Raw genomic sequence first — 6,835 nt, forward strand, 5'->3', positions numbered from 1 at the left:
CCCCTGGGGGCTCTGGAGGGCGGGCCCGGGTGCTGCCTTCCCCCTTCTCAGAATCGCCAGACCTCGCGGAGGTCAGACGCAGCAAACTCGGAGAAAAAGGACCATCGGGAAGGGGCTGAGAGGCAAGTGCACCCGGGCCCCGGCGGGTGGGCCCGGGTGCTGCCTTCCCCTGTTTCCGAATTGCCGAACCTCATGGAGGTCTGACTGACCCTCTCCCTAGTAATCCGGAGGAAAATTACCCCCCTTTCTTGTAATCCGTGCACACGAGGTGACAGAGGGGACCCAAGGCGCGAATGTACCCGACCTCCTGGAGCCCTCGCTGGGATCGGGGAGGGAAATGAGCCCTCATCGGGTCTTCCAGGCAAGCCCGGCCATCTGGTCGCCCCATTGGAAAGCATTGCGCGCGACCAGATGGCCGAGGGGATAGCGCGACCAGATGGCCGAAGGGATAGGTGCGACCAGATGGCCGAGGGGAAAGGTGGGACCAGATGGCCGGGCTCGAAAGGGAAGCCATCTGGTCGCTCTGTGCCCCAACGAAAGAGTGAGCGGGCGCCAGGGCATGGGGGACCGGAGGCCCAGGGCCCCACCTGGGCCCCAGCCATGGAGGCTGCAAGGGGGACCCGACGGGCCCTCCGACCCGTGGCCCGCGGACACCTTGACAAGCAGGGGAGGCCTGCAAGTGACCGACAGACCCCTGTCCTGGGCCCTTGGTGGAGCGGCAGGCCGGGGCCCAGGGCCGGAGCCCCCGACCCAGGGCCTGGCGGGGCCCCTGGACCCAGCCGGGGCTCACAGGCGCAGGGGGAGCCTCCCCCGGCCCGCTGGACCCTGTCCCGGGTACCCTGCCACACGGCAGGACCAAGGACGGAGCCTGGGGTTGGGAGGCCGCCCTCAGGGGCCCCGGCCGGAGCTCCTGAACCCAGACAAGCAAGGGAAGGCTCCCCGGGCACAACGGAACCCCGTCCCGGGCCTTGGGCAGTGCTGCAGGCTGGGGGACGGGGCCAGGGACAGAACCCCCCTACCCGGGGCCCAGGCCCGGAGGTGCAGGGGAAGCCTCCCCGGGCCTGCCGGGCCCCCGTCCCGGGCACCCTTCCATGCGGCAGGACCATGGACGGAGCCCGGGGTGGGGAGGTCGCCCTCCCGGGGGCCCTCAGCGGCCCCGACCGGAGCTCCTGAACCCAGACAAGCAAGGGGAGGCTACCCAGACACAACGGTACCCTGTCCCGGTCATTTGGCAGTGCCGCAGGCCGGCGGACGGGGCCAGGGGTGGAGCCCCCCCTACCCGGGGCCCGGTAGGGCCCCTGGACCCAGCCGGGGCTCCCAGGCCCGGAGGTACAGGGGACGCCTTCCCGGGCCCACCAGACCCCGTCCCGGGACTGAGCCCAGGGTGGGGAAGCCACCCTCCCCGGGGACCTCAGGGGCCCCGGCTGGACCTCCTGAACCCAGCCAAGCAAGTCGAGGTTCCCCAGGCACAACGGAACCCTGTCCCGGGCCTTTGGCGGGGCAGCAGGTCGGGGCCCAGGGCTGGAGCTCACGAGCCGGGGCCCTGCGGGGCAACTGGACCCAGCCGGGGCTCTCGGGCCCGGAGGCAAAGGGGAAGCCTCCCCAGGCCCGCGGGACCTCGTTCGGGCACCCTGCCACGTGGCAGGACTGAGGACGAGCCTGGGGTGGGGAGGCCGCCCTCCCTGGGCCCCTGGACCCAGCCCAGCAGGGGCCCGCCGGACCCCATCTGGGGAAGCAGCTGCCGGCTGAGGACCGCTAGGCCGAGAGGGGTCCCAGAGTACCCTCTCCCTAGTAATCCGGTGGAAGGCTACCCCCCTTTCTGGTAACCTGTGCGCATCGCAAGACGGAGGGGACCCTAGGCGCGGATGCACCCGACCTCCTGGAGCCCTGTCTTGGATCGGGGAAGCAAATGTGCCCTCATCGGGACTTCCAGGTCGGCACGGCCATCTGGTCGCCTTTATTGGAAAGCATTGCGTGCGACCAGATGGGCGAGGGGAAAGGTGCAACCAGATGGCCGGGGCGGAAAGGACTCCCATCTGCCCACCCAGAGCCTTTGCAGTAGGGTTCCCGCCTGCCCACGCAGGGCTCAGGGCTCCGCTTCCCGGAGGTTCGGGGACCCCGGCTTGGACTCAAGCCCGGGGAAGGATCACCAGAGCTCTCGGGCCCGGACGCCCGGAAGATGACTGCCTGGGAACCATGGAGCCCGTCCCGGGCACTTTGCCACGCCGCGGGCTGGAGGAGGGAGCCCCGGACGCCTAGGGAGGTGTTGCCCGGGCATAGCCCATCTGGTCCCCAGCAGAGAACCGCCAGCCCGGGAGGGGTGTCCCGGCATACCCTGCCACTAGTAATCCGGAGGAAGGCTACCCCTCTTTTTGGGAACCCGTGCGCACCGCAAGGCTCAGGGGACCCTAGGCACGAACGTGCCCGACCTCCTGAAGCCCTGGCTGGGATCTGGGAGGCAAATGAGCCCTCATCGGGACTTCCAGGCCAGCCCGGCCATCTGGTCGCCCCATTGAAAAGTATTGTGTGTGACCAGGTGGCTGAGCGGAAAGGTGCGACCAGATGGCCGGGACCAAAAGGACTCCCATCTGCCCACCGCGAGCCTTCGCGGTAGGGTACCAGCATGCTCACGCAGGGCTCGGGGGGCTCCGCTTCCTGGGGGGTCGGGGACCCAAGCTGGGACTCAAGCCTGGGGAAGGACCAGCGGAGCTCTTGGGCCTGGACGCCCGGGAGATGACTGCCCGGGAACCATGGAGCCCGTCCCGGGCACTTTGCCATGCCACGGGCCGGAGGAGGGAGCCCCAGATGCCTAGGGAGGTGTTGCCCGGGCATAGCCCATCTGGTCCCCGGCAGAGAACCGCCAGCCCGGGAGGGGTGTCCTGGCATACCCTGCCCCTAGTAATACGGAAGATGGCTACCCCTCTTTCTGGGAACCGGTGCGCACCACGAGGCTCAGGGGACCCTAGGCGCGAACGTGCCCGACTTCCTGGAGCCCTGGCTTGGATCCGGGAGGCAAATGAGCCCTCATCAGGACTTCCAGGCTGGCCCGGCCATCTGGTCGCCCCATTGGAAAGCATTGCCTGTGACCAGATGGCCGAGGGGAGAGGTTCCACCAGATGTCCGGGACCGAAAGGACTCCCATCTGCCCACCCCGAGCCTTCGCGGTGGGGCTCCCGCCTGCCCACGCAGGGCTCAGGGGCTGCAGGGCTCGGGGGCTGCAGGGCTCAGGGACTGCAGGGCTCCGGGGCTGCAGGGCTCCGGGGGCTGCAGGGCTCCGGGGGCTGCAGGGCTCGGGGGCTGCAGGGCTCGGGGGCTGCAGGGCTCAGGGGGGCTCGGAGACCCCACACTGGGCCTCAGGCATGAGGAGGCCCGCAGGCGCTCCTCGGGCCCAGCCGCCCCGGGGAGGACTGCCCGGGACCCATGGAGCCTTGCAGGTCTCTAGGGCTCTGCACCAGGGACCCTTGTCTCGGGCAGATGGACACGTGGCAGGCCGCAGGACGGGAGCTCCCAAACCCCAGGTCCTGACCGTAACCCAGGCCCTGGGGACGATCCCTGCTTCTCAACCCAGCCAGGCCGGGGAGATCGGGGAGCCTGCCCAGGCATGAGGGACCCCTGTCCCGGGCATACGGACCCTCAGGACGTGCACTCGTTTTTCACACATTTTTTCCAAAATTCTGCGTAGTGGTGCTACACCAACTACGCCCAGCCCTAATCGAATCATGCCTCAATGGCTCTGAAGCCTGCCTTGAGTTTGACCATCACAGCCGAGATGTCACATGGGGGGGCTGCGGCACCACCTCATCACGGGGGCTCTTCTGAATTTGACTGGTAGCCGCGGTGACCAGCGCGGCCTGAACGGATCATGTCATGTCTTCAGTAAGCGAACACCGCGGGTACAGAGGGAGGGCGTGCACTGATTATCTTCAATCCTCCCCCACAGCTAGGCCTGCCCCACAATTATTGTATAGGCTTTAATCAACATCGTGGAGTTTCTGGATGCGCGGGGAGCTACCACCCAGGGTGGGTGCCCCTATTACGGGGGAATCTCCAAAATCTAGCAAGGCGGGTTGCATGAACTGTCACATGTGGGGCCCCCAGCGTTGTGTCTATGTGCTTAGAGATGTCCGTGGGTCACAACTGCTGTCACAAGTGTGTCAGTAGGCAGGGATCCTATCCACAGTTCCCCAATTCTGGGTGTAAGCAGGCATTGAGGCAGATCAGCTCCCAGAATCCGTTCACATAAGACCAGAGGAGCAATATGCAAACAGTGGGGAGTCCGGGCCAGTGGGGGGCAATGTACTCAGCACTCCCTGTCTCTTCGTAGCCCCATACCGGCCAGTGTCCAGACGATGGTATATATCTCAAGCACCACCTGCTATGGAGCAGATGAGGCTACTGTCTCTGGGGGGCTGCCAGGTACACGAGTGTGCGCAGCACCTCCCTTTTGCACAGCTCCACATGTGCCAGGAGTTCGGCTTGGTTAAACAAGGTCAAAGCTCACAGACTGGACTTACTGTTCTTCACCCACAGCAGCCTCCCATGAGCATTGTATAAGGGCATGTGCAGGGCTCCAGCCACGCGGTGCAGGCAGCCGCCAGGGGCAGGCACAGCCTGTGGCACTCAGACAGCCTCCCAGGCCACACTTCACTGCCCACTGCCTCACAGCTCCGGGATCAGGAGCAGGGATGCGGGCCAAGTCTGAAGGAGCCAATCGCACCGTAGCCCACACATGGAGGAGGAGGGAGGGGGCGTGTCAGCAACCAACAAGATTGAGCGATCTTGGCCTGTTGCAGCAGGGCCTCCGAGGCAATGTCGTGGCACCTCAACACTCCTGATTCCCCTCATCTTCAGGTAACAGTGGTGCGTGAGGGCCTTGTCCCTGAGTCTCCTCGAGCCACAACACTCCCAGTATGCAGTGGGGACACCAGCATTAGTATAACGTAGTGGCAAGCAGCATATCCGAGACCGCGGGATCCTGAGCCTCACTAAGATGCAGCCATCATGTTGGTGGTCTTTGCCACATCCCCGGACTCACACATCCATAAGGCCACTCAAATGAATAGCATGATAACCCGGGTTGGTGAATATATGGCTTTAGCAGTTTCAGACTCCATGTACCACTACAGCAGCGATGATGGCTCTCATAGGATGTACCACAAATTCAGCAGCACCTGGACAAGCACCTCAGGCACGCTGCAAGAGTGCTGGATAGCACACTGTTGGCTGTCTTGCAGTTTGTTGATGTGATTTCACACATTAATCGCACAGAGAAACGGTTGACATCACACAACTTCAGAAAGTACAGGCTTGGCTCCCAGTGTCATTCGACCACTTTTGGACACTCCACAGCTGTGAACATAGCTGATCTTCTCCTCCTGGACAGCCTCTCCTCCAGTATGGCTAGGCCTAGGCTCTCTCCTTCCTTCCCTGAGCAGTCATACAGTCTTCTTGGTGCTAGGCAGAACCACAGCTTCTCTAGCTATTCTTAAAGACTTTGGGTGATATACACTCACCTCTGCGAGAATGGCTGGTATGCAGATACCAGCCCTGCATCACAGTACCTCTGTGAGTACCCTGCAAAACATTCTCTTTCATGGTCAAGAGGAACTGCAAACAACCATTATACTCATTTTCCAGACAGGACGTGGATGTACTACCTAAGGTCCTGGCACAGGTTTGAGGTGTTTCTTTTTTTATGTCTTCTTTGGCTGTAGTGCAGGCAAAAATGCAGATACCACATGGTCAAGCCTTTCTTAAAGGTAATATCTCTCACAACACGTAGTTATGATTATCCATCATCCTCTTTTCTGACAAAACAATAAGGACATACAAAAAGGCAGGCCGTGCCTTGCAACATCCTTACCTTTAACAATAGAATCTCCGGCCAGACTTCTTCTTCCCTACTAACTATCAAATAGTAGTGTCCAGGAAAAGCAACCCCTTGGTAAAAGATTCTCATAAAATGTCCAAGGGTATCCCAGTCTCCATCCACCCACGTGCCATTGTGTGGGTCTGCAACCTCCAGCCTCAGGAATGCAGGCAATACAAGTTACATTTTGTCCCAAACTTTTCTGTGAACTCCCCTTCCGTTACTCTGTGCCCTATAACCTGGAAGTACAACTAACTATTTGCCATGAATAAGTACCCAAGTAGGTACATGTTCTATACAGGTATTGAATACTGGTCTGCAGCTGAAAGATGAGTGCAGATTGAAGAGAGAAGAAGGGATTATTGCCCCAGGTTTCTGGAAAAACATGGCCCACATGACGGGTCAGGAAAACAATGCCTCACCAGCTTACTTCATATCCAAAACACCTGTTTCATTTCACCTTGCTCCATACATTCTCAAACATAAAAGCTGTGTCATGCAATCATTTTTATGCTGTATTCGGAAAATATAATTTCCATTTATGTTATACATTTAGCATGTCATACACTACATGTTTCCTTTATCATTTATAGACATTTTCTTGACAAGACTCTGATAAATTGAATGCAATACAATTTAAATTGAAATTCTGTGAAATATGCTTCCACCTTATGCACCCACAGTTGCCACGTGTACCCATGTCATTGATTTTACTTAGAAAACCAAATTATTCCAGAGGCCATATTATACAAAGTGCCCTGGGGGAGCAACGTGTGTTTGCACCAGGGCACTTTTGTATTACAGAAGGGGCAGCAGACAAGTGTCCAGCCCCTTCTGTACTACAGATAGCGCTGGTGCACATATAGCGCCAGCGCTATCATCAGAGGGTGTTCTCTCATTTGCAATTTTGCGGGAATCCCCAAAGGGGAGGAAGGGTCCAACCCTGTGCTATTTTGTGAAACATGG

The sequence above is a fragment of the Triturus cristatus genome, chromosome 1_1 (genome assembly GCF_964204655.1).
Source record: "Triturus cristatus chromosome 1_1, aTriCri1.1, whole genome shotgun sequence".
Lineage (NCBI taxonomy): Eukaryota > Metazoa > Chordata > Amphibia > Caudata > Salamandridae > Triturus > Triturus cristatus.